Here is a 19668-nt window from a genome sequence, read left to right on the forward strand (position 1 = left end):
CCTTGGTATTTTCAGTAAAAATTCATTAATTTATTTATAACTCAAAGGGTTAAGGCATGATAATTTTTTAAAAATATTTTCACTTTAATATTTTGCTAATACCATTTATCTTAGGTTTATGTTTGCAGTAAGTAATAAAGGCTCCATTGAGAAAGATGGTCCTAATAAGTTGGAGTTTAATCAAATAGCTGAGTAACATTAAAACAGCAATAGCTGAATATTATAACTTATTTGAGAACAACATTTGAAATAAGCTACTTTGGCTGTAGCATATTTGTAAATAGAAATATCCTATTTGAAACTTTTGCTTTTTTTATAAAACCTTTTTTTTGGATTTTAATTATAGACTATTTATATCTGTGGTCTAGATTTTATATATAAGGATGGTGTAATATTTTGTACACATGTTACTTAATTATTTACTTTGCTGTACCCCTTTTTTATGTTAACATTATAACAGTTAAAGAGATTGATATTCACAGTAGTTTGTAATGTATTCTACTGTGTCATGATTAAGAAACAAATTTGTTCAGCAAATACAGCTGATGTTGGGTATTGATAAAGGTCAGTGAAATCCATAAAAGTTATAAACATCTAGGAAAGAACACTTATGTAATAGCTTTGTATAAAAGATTAAAGTATTTCAAAAAGTACTTACATACAAAAAACAACACCTTTTCACTATTCTTGAAAATATAATTTTGTTTTTGTATTACATATTGTGGAAATATACAGAGGGGGAGTGAAAACTTATACATTAAAACATTCCATTTTTTTATTTATCCTGCCTATAAATGTTTGAAAAAAACATTAAAATAGGCAGGTTGTTTATTTTCTCATTTTATCCCTTTACTTTAAAATATTAATTACTGTTAGATTTAAACTGTTTCTGAACTAGTTTAGTTTTCTGTTTTTATTAAGACCCAAAACTAAGTTATAAAAGTTTGATGCAATGATATTTTTCTTTATGAAAAGATTTTAATGTTCCTAAATCATTATGTCAAAATTTACATTGCAGATATGCATTCAAGGAAAAATGTGATGAAAAGTTAATTTTAGATAATACAATGTATGATATAAACAGTTTACACCTGGATACAATTGCTAAAATATTATCAATAATACAATTTTTTGCCATGGACTTTATATTTCACCACAATTAAAAAAAAGTAACAAAATAACACATTTGTTTGTTAAAACTAAAAAGATTGTAAGGCATAATTTACATTTACATTTGATGTAAAATTTTCTTTCAAAATAAAATGGTTAAAGCAGTTGATTAAGATAAGTTATAAATAAAGATTTAATGAAAGGAACATTAGTAAGTAATAGAATAATGAGGTACATATTTAATTAATTTAAAATGTTAAGAGCAACACATGGCCACAAATGATTAAGTTAAAAGGTTTTTTTACAAGTTTTTCAAGAGTCTGATTTAAATATAATATAGTGCAAAGTTGTCCCACATACTTTTCGTCAGTTTTTGTACCACTCTGCAGTGACAAAACCTGAGATTTTTATGCAGGTATATAAGGGATGATTTAAAAAAAACATTGTCCAGTACAGGTTATATAGCATTGTGTTTAAAAATTCTAAACAGAGAGAAATAACAATGTTGATAGGAATTTAAGAAATGGTTGATAGGTGGGTAGTGGAAGACCATGCTACTACAATACAACCTCAGCTGGTTATCTTTACATGTAAAGATGGGTCATGGTAGTGGTAAGCAGTTCATATATCTCTATGAGACTCTGTGATAATTACTAACTAGGTTAAGTATTGCTAAGCATTGGATTAACTCATGGACAAGGAGATTAGTGAGATACATTGATGGACACTGCTGCAACATGCTGTGATACCATTAAATGGAGAAGCCAGTGCCTTGAGACATAGTAGATTCTTAGTGCAGTCAAGACTCTTCCTGTCCAGCAAGGCATATTGACAATGTTTAAACCACTGATGAGGAACATTTCATTTGTGACAAAATAAATTTTATATGGTGACATGGTTTGATGTGGTTATATCAGATCTTATGTTGAAGCAGAGAAAGAAATCAGCAGCAGTGATAACTGTTGCTTGAACTGCTTCTCCAAAATAACTTCCATTGTTTGTGAGGACCCAGTGTTTGACAAAGGTATTGATCAGTAGCTCCACCATTGCTAATATTTCAGAGTATCATGACAATTTTGGCATTTTTTCAGATTGGACAACAGGACATCCCAGGATCTGTTGCCATAGATGCAGCACCAATATAGCAGCAGTTAAATGCTTAAAGATAACCAAGAAATGGGGGAAGAGTTTCTGCTTGAAGTGTGGAAAACCAAGACGTTTGGAAGTAATTACTGTTCATACTGAACACTACTGTAGATGCAAGAAGGTTTATTGGCAATTTGCAGCTGTTCCAGTTGTACCTGACTACCAGCTTGGGAGGTTGCAGTTGTTACCTTTTATTGAATATCATGGTAACTGGTTAGAGAATTATGGTGTATATAATATGGAAATGAGGTTAACTTGCTAATGGATGTTGAAGTTTCCAGAACCTTACTCAACTTTGCTGCATATGTTAAGTATTCTAAGGAAAGTCTCCAATATGAGTTACAACAAACTGTTTCAGCTACCAGTCACAAGCTATGTGTGAATGTGGATATGCATTTCTACTTCATTTGAGCAGTTTTATTTGTGATGCGACATCAATTTTTGTTTAGGCATGGACATTTTAAGTGTGGACCTACTGCAAGAATTGTCAGACAATTTAACTTTGGTGAACTTCAGGTTTGTCATAAAACAATCCAATACTAATCAGATTTGGCCTTACAACAGTGGGTTTTCATATAAACACATTGAGAAGGAGGTAGTAATACTACTGAATATGCAAGTGATGTATCCTGTGAATGGAGTCCAGCACGTTACTTTCTGCTGTAGTGATAAAACTGATGTACAAAACTGTTTTCTGTCTGGATATTAGGCTGTAGTTGTTGGAACGGTACTGAAGGATTACTATTGCCAACATGGTAGTGGAAGCAGAAATGGCCCAAGCAAACCAAATAACCACTATTCATTCACTGCACCATATTCAGAAATGAGTGCAGAACTTTTGGAGTAAATGAAGTATCTAGTTAAAGATAATATGCAATATGAATTTGAAACACATGAACTCAGTGAACTGTCCAAGGAATTGAGATTGGATTGAATAATAATCGTATACCATCACGTGGATACAAGCAAAGAACGTTTCTTAAAACAATTTCCAGATAGGTCTTCTTGGAGCACTAGGATGTTTTCTGTGTTTGAAGAGTAGTATGATACAATATTCAGAGATTACAGATTATTTCCAGTGATCATTGCCAAAGAAAGAAATGCCATGGTTTTGTGTGGATTTAGCTGGGTGAATGTGATAACGCGTTATTGATTTTATCCTACCATATGCAAAACAAATGTATTGCAAGGTGACTGTTGGTTCAGTCTATTATCCACAGTACATCTCGTCTGGTCTGATTGATCATAATATTATACTGCTTGCTGACCTTCTGGCTTGTAACAAGCTTAGACAACTTGTAGTTTTCAATCTTGATTTTTAAGTTACTATTGATTATTTCTTTTCTGATTCTGAACCAATCAATGTAGTGAACCCGATAATATGCACCAATTCAATACAAAAGACATTCAGTTTCTATAGAATTATTTAGAAAGCTTGCTCCACCAACTACTGGTGCCAGGAATTAAAGCAGTGCATACTGGTTTCCATTTCTGTGGCAAATGGCCATAGAAGTACTGGTTTCAGTCCTTGAAAAACTCTTCCACTTTCTTCAAAGCATTAATTCCAAAATTGGAAAGAGAAATAATGTAGTGCAACAATCATTTTGTCTTTAAGAGAAAACATAGTCCATGTGCACATGTTCAATCTGATAGAAAATCTTCTGTGAACATCAGTGACCTAGCATACTTAAAAGAAGAAAGCACACCAGTGATGTTCCTGAATGGTAAGCAATCACTGTACAATTGTGGTAGTTATAGATTGGTGGCGATCCATGTTAATAGCTGTTACTGCCTCTGTTTCTAGACGATCCATGTTAATTGTTATTGCCTCTGTTTCTAGGTTTAGGTAGTAGAACAGGTGAAGACATGAATTTTTAGAAAAGATGGTTTGAACAAGTATAGAGGAGCAGTGCATCATTGGAGAAAACAGAGAGTTCAGATTTTTTTTTTTTTCAGGAGAAGGTAACACTTCACTAGAAGTATGCAGAAGATTATAAAGGCCTTCCACATTATCAACTTTGAAAGTATTCTCTCCAGAAAACATTGTAATTATAGTCCAGTTTGTAGTACTTATTTAAGTATTATTAAATATGAAATTAGCTAGATAATTAAGTTGACAATGGATTAAGTTTCATCTGTATATTCTACAGTTTGTTTTTATATTTCTATCCTTATTATTTGAATTTTCTTTTCGTGATATTATTTAACTAAATTTTAAATATTTTGATTCAGCTTATTTTCATTTTAAATACAGCTTTCTTAGTTTTGTATCATTTTAACAACGTTTTAGAACAACATGGGACCTATTGTTCTATCTTCGTTGTTACATTTTTACACTAAATTAAAATAATTAAAAGTATATAAGTAAAAAATATAAAACTTTTTTTTTTGGAATTTCGCACAAAGCTACTCGAGGGCTATCTGTGCTAGCCGTTCCTAATTTAGCAGTGTAAGACTAGAGGGAAGGCAGCTAGTCATCACCACCCACCGCCAACTCTTGGGCTACTCTTTTACCACCGAAAAGTGGGATTGACCGTAACATTATAACGTCCCCACGGCTGGGAGGGCGAGCATGTTTAGCGCGACGCGGGCGCGAACCCGCGACCCTCGGATTACGAGTCGCGCGCCTTAACACGCTTGGCCATGCCGAGCCAAATATAAAACCAGCTCATATCATATATATATATATATATTTACTTATCAAACTCTTTTCTTAAAATCAAATTTACTATTGCTACAACAACCGAAGTTAGCCTATTATAAAGGCCTACCACTCTTAGAAAAACAAAACTGTTTCAGTTGAAGACGAAACCCACAATGCCGTAATTTGTTTTATTATCCCTGGTCCTCATATTCACACTGTTAAATATGAAAAATGATGATGCAACACTATAAATTCCCTTTACAATTTTACACATCTTAATTATATCATCCTAATTCTTTTTTCAAGAAACAATTTGAGAGATTTCATCCTTACCTCATATGACAAACTTCTCCGGCGCGGCATAGGCAGGTGGTTAAGGCACTCGACTCGTAATCTGAGGGTCACGGGTTCGAATTCCCGTCACACCCAACGTGCTCGCTCTTTCAGCCGTGGGGGCGTTATAGTGTTCGGTAAATTTCACTATTCGTTGGTAAAAGAGTAGCTCAAGAGTAGGCGGTGGGTGGTGATGACTAACTGCCTTCCCTCTAGTCTTGCACTGCTATATAAAGAATGACAAGCTCAAATAAACCTCGTGTAACTTTGCGCAAAATTCAAAAATAACCAATGAAAATAAAATGCTGAGACAACCTATTGTAAAAACGATCATAATATAACATGATAAATTAAACCGTTCATTAAATACAATTTCATGAATATCACACAAATCAATTTTTTAAATAATAAAATAAGCGAAAACAATAAAACTAAAATAAAATGCCACTTAGTTACTGAAATTCAAAAACATAAAAACACAGTTTTAACACATTGCATGGGGGAATTGAAAATGCAGAATAAAATCAAATATAGAAGATAAACTTTTAACACACTGAAAATTAAATAAAATAAGGCATTTAAGAAATGTAAATAATAATGAAGGGTATCTCAGAAAACTTAAAAAATATAATGCAAGATAAAGCAAGTGGAAAACAAATTTTGATAGAATGCAACAAGAGTTATCTGTTGTGTATTGGCCATCTGAGTTATTTAGGTGCACTGATCAGATCCCGAAAAGTTTTGAAGATCAATTATTAAATATTTAAGATAAACATATTCCTTGTAGAAATAAAAGGGGAGATGCAAGTGAAAAACCTAGGTTCGCTTACAAAGAGTTTTAAGAGATAAAACTAAAGAAAAGCATCATACATTTAAGAAAGTGAAACTGATTGATATGACAAGAGGTTGATTACAGAAGATCAAGAAAGGTGATGAACTAGGAAATTATGACATCAAAAAGTTGGCTGAAAATGTAAAAATTAGCGTCAAGGATTTATTTAAATACATTAATGGTAACCAAAACGTTAAAATGGGGGTATGACCCTTAAACGATAATAAAGAAAGGCTATTATGAGATGGCCGAAAGCTTTTACCTTTTCTTCCGTATTTACGAATGAAGTGTTAAGCAATATTCTACATCTCGAAGAGTTGATAAATGAAAATGAAATCGAACAAGATGACTGCATTAATTCTACGTTAGTTACAAAACAATTTAGAAGTTTAAAAATGATCTCGTGGGTTGTATATTATTTCCTCAAGGGTTTAGAAGGAGCTTAAACATCGGATATATAAGCCACTTATTACTGCTTTTTTTATAAGCCCTCGAATAGCGGGCAGGTACCAGAGAATTAGAGGTTGAGGTAACTTTTCTTTTCAAAGAAGGTGATAAAAATTTTCCCTGCAATTACAGACTCATTAATCTTACATCAGTTGCCGGAAAAGTTTGGAAAGTCTGTTAAAAGGTGCTTGGCAAAGTCATTTAGCAATTTTCATAATTTTATTAGATAGCTAGTATGGTTTCACTAAGGGAAAATCTTGCCTCATAAATTTTTTGACATTCTTTGGAAATGTTACTTGTTATATAACTAAGGATAAAATTATAGATTTGGTGTATCTGGATTTTCAGATAGCATTTGATAAGATGCCAAATAAAAGGCTTGTAAAAATTGTCTCTATAGGTGTGGGATATAATTTAGCAAATTGGATAGAACAGTGACTGAATGGAAGAAAGCAAAAGGATGTTACAATGGAGTTCAGGCAAACTGGATTAATGTCACAAATTTGGTACCTCAGGACTCATTCTATGGGCCTTTTTCTTTACCTTAATGACATTGATGAAGGGAATAGTCAATAAAATACTCAAATTTACAGATGATATTTACAAAAGAATTTAGATCATTCATTGAGTTGGTCAAATAAATGGCAGATGGGTTTTAATTGCGATAGATACAAAATAATGTATGTACGTTATCACAATTTGAATTATAAGTATAATTTGGATGGGAGTAACTTTAACAGTATCATAAACTAAATAAATCTAAATATAATAGTTTTAAGGCCTTCCAAGCAGTGTGCTGTTGCAAGTAGTAGGACATATAGGATTTTAAATTGTATCTATAGAAATACTGAATACAAGTCTATAGGTTAAAATTTCACTGCACACGTTACTGGTTAGGCCACATTTGGAAGAGTGTGTTCAGTCTTGGCCTTTTTACCTTAGAAAAATACATTGAATTCTTGGAAAGTGTTAAGAAAAGAGTTACCTAGGATGGAAAAGTTTGTTTGTTTTTGAATTTTGAGTCAACTCTTGGGTTACTCTTTTGCCAACGAATAGTGTGATTAACCGTCACATTATAACGCTCCCAAGGCTGAAAAAGCGAGCATGTTTGGTGTCACGAGGATTCGCATCTTAGATGGCAAGTCGAACGCCTTAACCCACCTGACCATTCCGGGCCCTTATTTTCATTATATTTAGTTATTGTAATTTCAACTTGATTCAGTTAGTTTATGATGTTAATTTAATTTTAAATTTTCCTTAAATTGGTTATTGGTGTTGAATAAATTTCTCTTGATTGGTGGTGAAAATTAGGCAACGTGTGTATTTGACTTAAAGAAGTGATTACTGGAATTTACAACTTGTTAACTTGTTTACCTTTGATATTTAATTTAAAGGTTAAGGCATATGAAGACTCTGAAATAAGGAAGGGTGAGTGTAATTATTGAAAGTATTCTAATATTTCACCTTTCCATAGCTGATAAGGAATGCATCTTTAAGTTAAGTTTGTTATTTGTTTTTGTAATCTTTTAAGTAGGGGTTCTGCCTATACAGGTAGGTACGCTAGTTTATGCTGATATTGTATCATGCTTTCCTGGATTGGGTAATACTTAAACTAATACTTCGTACTAACTGGTGTCCCCTGGTAGGACAGTGGAAATTTTATACTTACAACGATAAAATCAGGGTTTCAATTCCTTGCGGTGAGCATAGCAGATAGCCCATTATAGCCTTGCTTGATAACAAACAGTACTAACTGGTATATGTTTGTTGTCAGTGATCATTAAAGTAGGTAATTTGTGGACTGTGAAACACTGGATAAGGATCTTGGTCTAACTATTAAAATTTTCGAAAAATATTGGCGGATTTTTATACTGTAGTTTTAGTCATTTATAGGGATAAAAAACTGTCGTTTTTATGACTTCATATATATCATTGAAAAACTAAAGCTTTTTTTTTTCTATTCATTAATGCTTTTATTCTTTTCTAAAACTTTATTTCCAGTATATTAGACCCTTATAATTTATGATGGAAGAAAGTTGCGAATCATTTTTTTGCATAAGTTCAAACTTGGTCATAATACATCACAAACAGATCGCAATATCAACCAAGCATGGGGTGAAAGAACCACTTCCGAACGTAGGTACAGCGTTGGTTCCAAACGTTTTGTAATGAAGATGTAAGTCTTGAAGATAAGGAGGGCAGAGGACATCCTTCTGCGGTTGAAAACGACCAACTGAGAGCATTAGTAGAAAGAAAACCCGCACCAAACTGTTCAAGAAATGGCACAAGGATTGGGTATTGGCATTTCCACAATTCTGGGGTATCTCGAGCAAATTGGAAAAGTGAAAAAGCTTGACAAGTGGGTTTCACACGAACTCAGTAAAAATCAGAAAAAAAATCAGTTTTCAACTGTGCTTTATGCTAAGTTTGCGGATCAAAAATGACCAATTTCTCAATGAATTGTTACTTGCAACAACAGAAAGCGATCTACACAATAACTCAACCTTGACGAGGCTCTAAAACACTTCCTAAAGCCAAAGATTCATCAACAGGAGATTATGGTCACTGTATGATGATCTGTGTCCGGTAATATCTATTACAGCATGTTCAACCATCAGGACTAGACTATCACTGCGGAGATTTATTGTCAAGAATTATAAAGCTGCTTTTGAATTTTTTTATTTATTATTGCAGTTAAATTTTAAATCCGCCATTGTTTTTCGAAAAATCTGATAACTTTTGCATCATCATGATCTTTGCCCATCGTTCTCTAAAGCTGTAGGGGTGTTAGTTATAAGAGGGTCAAACTAGCTTTCGTCGCTAAAGGAAGGCAAAGAGTTAGGGATTACGATGTTGACATGCTGTCTTCACTCTAATTTATCATTTTAAATTTAGGGGCGATTAGCGTAATTAACCCTCGAGTAAATTTGTGCTCAATTCAACAAAAAAAGATGATTCTTACACTGGAGAAAGAGTTAAAATGCACTTGACTCTCCAAGGTTTATAAAAGGCCTAAACACTGATAGAGATACACAAACACATTTGTCTTTATTTGCTCTCCTGTCAGAAGAGAGTAAAAATATTTTTACAATGAATTTAGAGGACAGCTAGTTAATTGAATAAATACACTTGTATTTGTTTTAGTTTCATTTTATCTTTGTTTCACTTTTATTTTCTGCAAGACATATTTGGAACTTACATGTCACAATTAATAGGAACTGTTTGTTTCATATTAACATACTTGGGCACTAATTCTTTAAATTACAACTCTTAAATGACACTAAATATGATTAAATGAAAACAAACAAACAAAAACTAGAACTAAAGTTACACAAATTCAAAAGCAAAGCAATTTTAATGTTTACAGTTGATAGAACACGTATATTTGTTTAGGGTGGGTATTTGACCAATCAAGAAATGTTCAACTGACCGGTTAATACGACAAAATATTACACGATAACGCCTATGTTCAAACAAATCTTACTGAAATTAACTTTATTTATATTGTAAAGTTTCCGAACGTTAATATTAGTCATATTGCTAGGCTATTGAAATATAAAGCATTATGTATGAATTTGATATATACGTATATTACTTTTGGACCTTCAACGTTCTGAAATTTCAAAGTACTGCTCTCCGGCGGCACAGCGATATGTATGCGGACTTACAACGCTAGGAACCACACGGCTGAAAGGGCGAGCATGTGTGGTGTGACAAGGAGTCGAAGCAGCGACTCTCTGATTATGAGTCGAGTGCCTTAACCACCTGGCCGTTTGATTAAGTTAAAGAGAAGTAAAAAGGTATTAAGTATATTGCTATGAAAAATAACGTCTATGAATATGTTCAGTTATTTTTTATTGAAAGTATAAAAACATATGAGGAAGCGATGAAACATCTCAATTTGCTGGTATTCTGCAGTTAAAAAATCCAATTTTTAAATAGTTTTTTGCGAATAGTATGCATATTCTTCTCGTAAGTATGTAGCACCATTGATGATTTTCAAATCGCAGATCTTATAGTCAGATATATCTAGATCTGTATTCAGTCAAAAATCTAAAAATATCTCACTATAGCACCATAAACAAGTTAATCATTACATCTTTGTTTTCAATTAGATAACAAAAAATGCAAATAAGTTCCTTTATAATGGATCTAAGTTTTTAGGCTTTTTGAAGTACGTTGACAAATAATTTTTCGAAAAGGGTTCAAACAGCTCATCAATTCAAAAGGTTGAGTACATTATATTAAAATAATTTCGAATACGTAAATCAGCACGTCGCGCGAGAACCACAGTCGATGTAATGCCGTGATAAAACAAAATATATGAAAACTATATTTTGACATGTTTGGCGCTTTATAAGTACTGTGATGTCGTCGAAGAATTATTGCCTCTGAGAAGGGTATGTAACAGTTCTTCCTTACATAAAATGTTCACATACTCAGATTTTAAAGGTGTACTTCGAAATGCCTTTTGTACTTGAAGGCATTAGAAAACGAAGGAAGATGGGTGAAACTGGGTCACTAATATTATCCATAATAGTTCTACAATGTCCCATACGCCGAATGTGGTAAGCAAAATTTGGCGTAATGTAACGTGTGAGAATCCATAAGCGCAAATAATAGTGATAAAAGCCGTATGTACATATGTACAAATGCGTTCATTTGCGGTGTTGAGTAATCAACATAATTAAGAAGGATCTTTATCTGCAAAACCAATGTAAGTACACAAGCTGCTTTCGCAATATATCCGTTCAACACCGCAAGCAGCGGAAGAACTGAACAGGAAGTCGTGATATTCCATTTGAAGAAATAAAGGTTAAGTCACATGTCGCAGTGCCTTTGAACTTCAGTGGAATCATAATGTGAAAACGGCTCTGAGAATCTGTTGTTCTCGTACATCGTATTGATTAGGAAAAGCAATCAGGATGTGTTACAGACATGATAGCTTTGTGATGGAGCCTTTGCTATGGAAACTGCGTTGTAAGGCTATTGTTAAATCTACGGTATTCAGATGGAGCATGACTGGACATGACGAAATGGGTTGTAACGACGTTGTGAGGCTCTAGGATTGTTTTAATATAATGTAATCAGTCTTTATATAAATAAACTTTATTTATGCAGATTAAAGTGAAATGAAAATAACTAATAACCTCAGGGCTATTTTATTACCTACCTTTCGCTTTATAGAGTGTGCGTTTTTCATATAGCAAAGACATCGGGCTATCTGCTTTGTTCACCGAAGAGAAAAGAATCCTTTACCTTAGGGTTGTAAATTTTTAAACTTACCACTGTACTAGCGGGAAACTCGCTTTAAAAATTAAACATTTATATAGCTATATATATATATATAAAGTCTGATATATTTCAGTTTGGAACACTTTTTGAAATGCTTTTCATTGCTTTAAATGAAGAAAACCATTTTCTCAGGGTAGTTTGATTATTATATACCAAAGCATAGGCATATGTCGTGAATTTAATTATAGTTATTGTCGTTTAAAGTTTTATCTGTAAAACGTACTGTTTTTGTTTAATATAATGAAAGCAGAGGAGAATGCACTGTATCTGAAACTGTATCTACCTAAAGAAATAAGTTCTCTCTCACCTTCCCCAAGTGTCACTCCATCTTCACAAAAAAAAGGGAGAGAAACAGTGCATTGCACGCACATATGTTTCAAGTACTCTAATTTACTACACTTAATGGGGCTCTTCCATTGAAATTGTTAAGAAAACAGAGATACTTTTTCCAGAGAGGAGATTTTTTGTTTGTTTTTTAATTTCGCGCAAAGCTACACTAGGGCCATCTGCGCTAGCCGTCCCTAATATAGCAGTATGAGACAGGAGGGAAAGTAGATGGTAATCACCACCCACCATCAACTTTTAGGCTGGTTTTTCTTTACCAACGAATAGTAGGACTGCTCGTCACATCTAGTGATGTTACTACATTAAAAAGGTAACTTAACATTTCTTGAAAGTTTGTTTTGAATCTCGTGCAAAGCTACTCGAGGGCTATCTGTGCTAGCCGTCCCTAATTTAGCAGTGTAAGACTAGAGGTAAGGCAGCTAGTCATCACCACCCACCACCAACTCTTGGGCTACTCTTTTATCAACAAATAGTGGAATTGACTGTCACATTATAATGCCCCCACAGCTGAAAGGGCGAGCATGTTTAGTGTGACGGGGATTCGAACCCACGACCCTCGGATTACGAGTCGAATGTCTTAACTACCCGGCCATGCTTTGCCCAAATTTCTTGAACGCAATATATCCAACTTTTACATGTTTTATATACAAAAACAGTCATATACTAGTAGGTTAGAGATTATTAGTAGCTAGCTCAAAATTTTAACAAAGGAAAAGTGCATTTTTTTTTGTTTTAGAAACAGGTTCTATTTTTTCGACTACTGATATTAGATCTTTATACTTCAAAATCACCGATAATGGTAAAAACGCTATTCCTAGTATTTTTCAGAAACTTTTATGTGTTGTAAGTAAACGTAAACAACGTTGAACTCTACTTCATGTACGCTTTAAAATATGGGTGGGCATTAAATTACTTGAAGGGTGAAACGAAACAGAAGCTTAATAAAAAATTATAAGAAGGTGAAACCTCTATTGGAGTAATATTAAACATTAGACCAGTATTAATGCGAATTGAATATGATTTACTTTAAACGTAGAGTCAAAAACTATCATACTTTGATGAAAAAATTGACGTGTTCAAAAGCAACAAACAAAACGTATGAAGTGCATATAAATTAAGGTCAAAATATTAATTTTTTTTGTTTGCTTGAAGTAGAAAAGACGTCAAATTTATGAAGAAAGTGATCACTAATGCACCTTGTGTACTATATCGACCATGGCACATTATGCATTGATTTCTAAGTACTCACGTAAGTTATTTTAGGTAAGTTCGGTTTCTTTGCCTGTGACTTGTTTCGTGTAAGACTTGAAATGTTGTTTTCTCTAAAACCTATAGAAACTTGACAATGTAGAAAACCTTACGTACAGGCCTATATATACGTTCGACAGTTTTCTATGAGTGTGAAAACTTCTATGGTTTAATCGCTTACTAGATATTGGAAACTTTCATGTACGTCTTGTGAAGAGGTAAGGGTTATTGTAGCTGTAAAGAGTACGTGTGTATGACTAATATTTTTTGCAAACTTTCTCTTGAAGAAATGTGTGAAATTAATTAGAGAAATTGTCTCTTCAACCAATTGCTGAAATTCTTTTTATCATAAACTGGCTGGAAAGATCTTAGATCGCTTATATCTTTTTCTTATCACTTTCCTTGTTGAAGAATTCCAGCGTTTTTTCTATTATCCCAACTTTGTATTTTCACAATAACATTGTGACGTTAATCAATTACAGAACATAGCGTTTTTACAAAACTCAAATGGCACATGCACATGTAGAATCATCACTATCAGGCGTTAGTAGTAGGACTGTCCACGTAGCTTCAAAAAAGCCATCCAATTGAAGGGAAGTCTTCGAGGATTGTAGATCAGAGGATGCTGCCCAGTAGACATTCCATAGAGAGCTTGAGATCACGTGACTTGTAAGGCCATAGACGTGTGTTCTACAGAGTACCACCAGGTTTTTGGTAGTTAATAGTAAGTGTATCAAAGGATGTGGTTATATAACTTCTTGATTATAATGGATAGTTATGGATTTTATTATAACATTGATTGACTTTATGGCTGTGATTATACAAATTGATAGAAAATATAAGTATTAGCTTAAGATTAGTAGTATAATGACATTCAATTATTTGTTCAACCGATATATATGTAATAGCATGTGATTATAGAAGTTGAGGTGATAATGACATTTATTGTGATCTCGAATGCAAAATTCCAGACATAAAGATAGCATGTCCTTCAGCATAATGACTTCATTTGATTTCATAACAAGTATTTTCTAGGACAATTTATAACATCCACTGAGGCTACAAAGAAGTACCACGTGGCAACTCTTTTCAGCCATAAATATGAAGACCTATTCCTCATTATTCAGTCTAATCATCAGTATAATATTGGCGAATATGCGAAAGATATAATGGAGAACTATTCTACAAAGGAAACTGTATCTTACTATTGTTTACTTCTATTTCAAACTTCTCTATCTTTCTGCTTCTTCTTATATATATATATATATATATATTCTCAATTTGTTTCCTGTTATTATTATAAAATTTATAAGTAATGTTTTTGCTTTTCAATGTTTTGAATATATTCTATTTTTCCTCAAAAGAAGATCTGTTGTTGAGATTCAGAAAATGAAAAAGCTACAAAGGTGCAAGTCAAACCATTAAAGCAGAAGCAAAAACGACATTTTTTCACATATCGTGTAAAGATCTCGCAGCTCAGAGTTTTGCACATCTGCTAGGAAACTACTTTTGTAATCCTGGTTGCATACAGAGGTGTAGCCAGAGCGGGATTGAGGAATCGAACGACACTCTTCTATATTGTAAAGATTTTAAAATTATTTTTATCTTCAATTCTTTTTTAATATACACTTGTCTCTCTTAAGTTTCGAATTCTTTCATTTGCAAGTTTCGTTTAGACTGAATTAAATCACTTAATTTTTTGTAGAGAGGAAAATGTCCATATCATTTCGTACCCGCTCCCCGATCTGTAGTCTTGGTTATGCCTCCCATAACATATAGTAATAAGTTGAATCCCCCATTTCAATACAAGAGTTACTGGAGTGATAAATCTTATCCCATGAATGAGGTATATATATATATTTTCTCTTCTTATGAATGGCAGTAAGTAAAACATTGATCCAGTCTATGAATATTGTTGCTTAAATTAAATCACGCTTGGATTATTTACTGAATGAATGTTTTCATGTAATTTATGACGTGTGTTGATTATAAAAATATGAATGTTCACTTTACTTATCGTCTTATTTTTCTGGTATTCATAGATATCTAATCAGGCCCATATTGCCGTTAATAGTAAGCAAACCCGAGACTTTGTTATTCGAAGTATATGCAGAATATATTTAATCCTTTATACAAAAGCTGGGAAAAGTGAACTTTTAAGCATGTGAAATAGATACAATCAGTCATATTCGTCATACATGTGTCATGTCATGGTGAAGGTCTCTGGTTATATTTGAGGACAGCACTGAGTTAGCTGGATAAAGCCCTAGTTCAACTTATATCTCACAAAAGAGTTAGATAAACTTACTGGATGTTTTGATATTTTCCTCTGGGATACAGTAGAGAAGTATCAGAAGTTTTCTTTAAGTTTACTACGTATGACAGTTTAAAATGTAGAATAAAAGTATCTTTTACTTGACCCCCGCTAGTACAGCGGTATGTCTCCGGATTTACAACGCTAAAATCAGGGGTTCGATTCCCCACCGTTGGCTGAGCAGATAACCCGATGTGGCTTTGCTATAAGGAGAAAAAAACGCTTTCTACTTCTGTCAACATGACTATTGGGGTATATTATTTATTCTGACTTCAATAGAATGTGTCAAACATTTGGATTTTTTTTTCAAGTACTGGTAAAGATTAGGCTGTTTGGCTTACAATTAATTACGAATCATAAAAGGAATATGCGTGTGTGTGTATGTTGTTTTTTCTTATAGCAAAACCACATCGGGCTATCTGCTCTGCCCACCGAGGGGAATTGAAACCCTGATTTTAGCTTTATAAGTTTGTAGACTTACCGCTGTCCCAGCGGGGGGACAGGAAAATGCGTATAACAACGAGTTTAAACAAAATCATGAAGAAATAAATCATTTCTATTTTCATTCGAATTTACTTTTTTCAACAATTTTCTTTTTGATGCATGATGAACCTGACATAATCAAACAGTATTGTATTCACACAGAAGAACAATGTTCTTGTAATAATTGTCTATCATACGTTCACTGTGCGTGCTTTCTCGTAGTAAAGCCACATACGGCTATCTGCTGTGTCCACCAAGAGAAATCGAAGCACCTGGTTATAGTGTTGGAAATCCGAAGACTTACCGCTGTCCTACCAAGAGATTATACATTTCTCTTTAATAGTTTGTAAAGAAAAGTATTATCAGTAGAATTAATAAAGTTATTCTTCTTTTCTATGTCCAGTAATGTTGACAAAAATACTTCCCAGTTGGTGAGTCTATATTCTTCTTCTACGTTTCCAGTGACGAAGACAGACCCGGCATAGCCAAGTGTGTTTAGGCGTTCAACTTGTAATCCGAGGGTGGCGGGTTCGAATCCCGGTCGCACCAAACATGCTCGCCCTTTCAGCCGTGGGGTTGTTATAATGTGACGGTCAATCCCACTATTCGCTGGTAAAAGAGTAGCCCAAGAGTTGGTGGTGAGTGGTGATGACTAGCTGCCTTCCCTCTAGTCTTACACTGCTAAATTAGGGACAGATAGCCCTCGAGTAGCTTGAAATTCAAAATAAATAAATATATATAAAATAAGTGACGAAGACAAAAACATTTTCCGAGGAGTGAGTATAGTGCCCCGTGGTACAGCGGTAACTCTACGTATTTACAAAAGTAAAAACAGGAGTTCGATTGCCCTCGGTGGACTCCGCAGATGACCTGATGAGACTTTCCTCTAAGAAAAATACACTAGTAAGTATATATTCTTCGTTTCTATCTCCACTAACCGAAACTAAAACGTTTCCCGCCTAGTGAGTCTATATTTATTCTATCTTCAATAATATAGACAAAAACACTTCCCTGATTGTAAGTATATATTTTTCTTTTCTCTCTTTAGTAATGTATAGAAAAACACTTCTCGGCTGATGAGCGGATCAAAACTAGTAATGTAACTTCGTTTTCTTGCATCATTAGAAAATTTGGCACAAATAATCACACCACCAAGACTGTCCCGCACAAACCTATCATTTATTATAACAGTTTAATAAAACTTAAAATTGATTAAATAAAATGATTTCACACAAAGTATTTTTGTGTGTGTTTCAACTTAGTAGCCCTGTCATCCTCATAAGAAAGGCAAACCTCAAATTCTACTTCCTTTATACAGTTTGCTGTGTGTAATAACTTTCATATATGGTAAAGTCGATGTTAATAAGGAACTCACATGAATCAACGAGAAGTTTTTATGTTGAAAATGAAATTTCTTTATTCAAATGGTTTTATAATGATTTATATAATATAGATAGCTTTGTCGTGAAACAGATCAATAACATGGTTTTATATCCATTTTGATAACCATGTCCTCACATGAACATGAATATTTCATAAGAACAGTAAACTGACATCACCAACCATGCTAGGTTATATAACATCACTGTTCACATAAAGTAAATAAAATCCCACGACAATGTATTAAGCTACAGCAGTTTCAATAAGATGACGACGATTTATAAGCCCTTAAAAGATGCTAATACTGGATGTGGTGGCTGCACCTTTGACATTTCTTCTCTATTGACTGAACCTAAACTAAATATCACATTTTTATCCTGTTTAGGAAGACTTTTCTATTTTATTTACACTATGGATTAATTCTTTAGTTTGTCGTAACGACCCTGCTGAATGCAGTTGATTATGACAAATGATTATGATCAAACATTTACAGAAGATAATGTCGTATTATCTGGTACATTGTATCAACTACGCGTCTACTGAAGTTTAGCGAGACCTACTTTTCATAATCCCTGAAGTTCGATACATGCTGGAAGATGTGTAATACAATTTCTTAGTTTATTATTTGAAAAACAGTTTTGTTCATTGAATGACTATTATGAAAAGGTAAGTACAGCTGGGTTTATCTACTAAATACCACGTGACTTGTGCCTGCTTCTCATCACGCAAGGGTAGACGATCAAAATCGTTTTGTCGAATACAGCTACTTTAACTTGTTTGTATAACTTCTGTCTATATGCACAAATGTATTTTTCATTTATTATTTCTTCCACGCTTCAGACGTGTTTGGATCATTTGATCAAACGCTGTAATCGTAATTAGTAAGATAAACCCCACTTAAGATTTCCGCAAGATGATTTTTCAGTTGATACACGGGTGTGTTTTGTACGATTTGATTGTAAGTATAATAAGACTTAAGCTATTCATCAAAACAAGTATCTTTTCTTAAACTGTCGCTTGACTTTACTAACAACCTCTTGTTGTTTTGTTTTATACTTAAGTTTTATTTTCGTTATCGGTTTGTAAAGGATCTTTCACATTTTCGCTTGGTTAGTGGCGTTAGTACCAAGAAATCTCATTTTTATACTAACTTGCTGAAAGGTAGTTCGTATTGTACCCAACGTCCATCAACGATCATAGTCTTTTTTTGGAGGGAAAGCTCGATTTAATAAATTTAAAAAAAAAGATACGTCCGGCGCAAGGTCGGATTAAGGGTTTAATCTTAGCTTGAGGCCCTGGGCTTCGGGCCCAGTAAGTCGATACTTTAATTCGGGGGTTGTTTCGTGTTATGTGAAGTAACAATACATTTTTGTTTTAAGCTAAGTACTGTTAAATCATCCATCAAGTGAGGCTTTGTTTTATTATGTGTTGCAAAGAAATGAATGTCTTATTCCTTTTATTATTGAAATTTTCGTTTAGCAAACTTTGTATCTGCTTCGGTCTGAAGCTTACAGAGTTTTTGACCCCAATTTAAAGTACTTTCGAAAGCTTGCACAAGAGTCACATCTCTTTTTTTACCTTTGAGTGAGATAACTCAGGCATATGTAGATATGATATTGATACAGATAAGTAAACATTTACACTGGTCATTATATTTAGATCAGATTGTCAGTGTTTATCTATTTCTCTCATAATCACTATTTTTGGAAAAATTGTGTTTTAGATGTCTCTCAACTTAAGCAGTCTTTCATTTGTTTAATTTATCCGTTGAGTTTGTTTTGTTTGTTTGTTTTTGAATTAAGCACAAAGCTACACAATGGGTTATCTGTGCTCTGCCCACCACGGGTATCGAAACCCGGTTTTTAGCCTTGTAAGTCCGTAGACATACCGCTGAACCATTGGGGGGCATATCCGTTTAGTCAGTGGTAAACTTACGAATTTATAACGCTAATATACGGACTCCATTCTCTGCCACGAACAGAGTGCAGATAGCTTATTGGAAACGGCATGACCTGATGGCGAGGGCGCTCGACTCTCAGTCTGAGAGCCACGAGTTGTTGAATCTCGTTACAAAACATTCTCGCGCTTTCA

This window comes from Tachypleus tridentatus, chromosome 13 (genome assembly GCF_004210375.1).
Source record: "Tachypleus tridentatus isolate NWPU-2018 chromosome 13, ASM421037v1, whole genome shotgun sequence".
Taxonomy (NCBI): domain Eukaryota; kingdom Metazoa; phylum Arthropoda; class Merostomata; order Xiphosura; family Limulidae; genus Tachypleus; species Tachypleus tridentatus.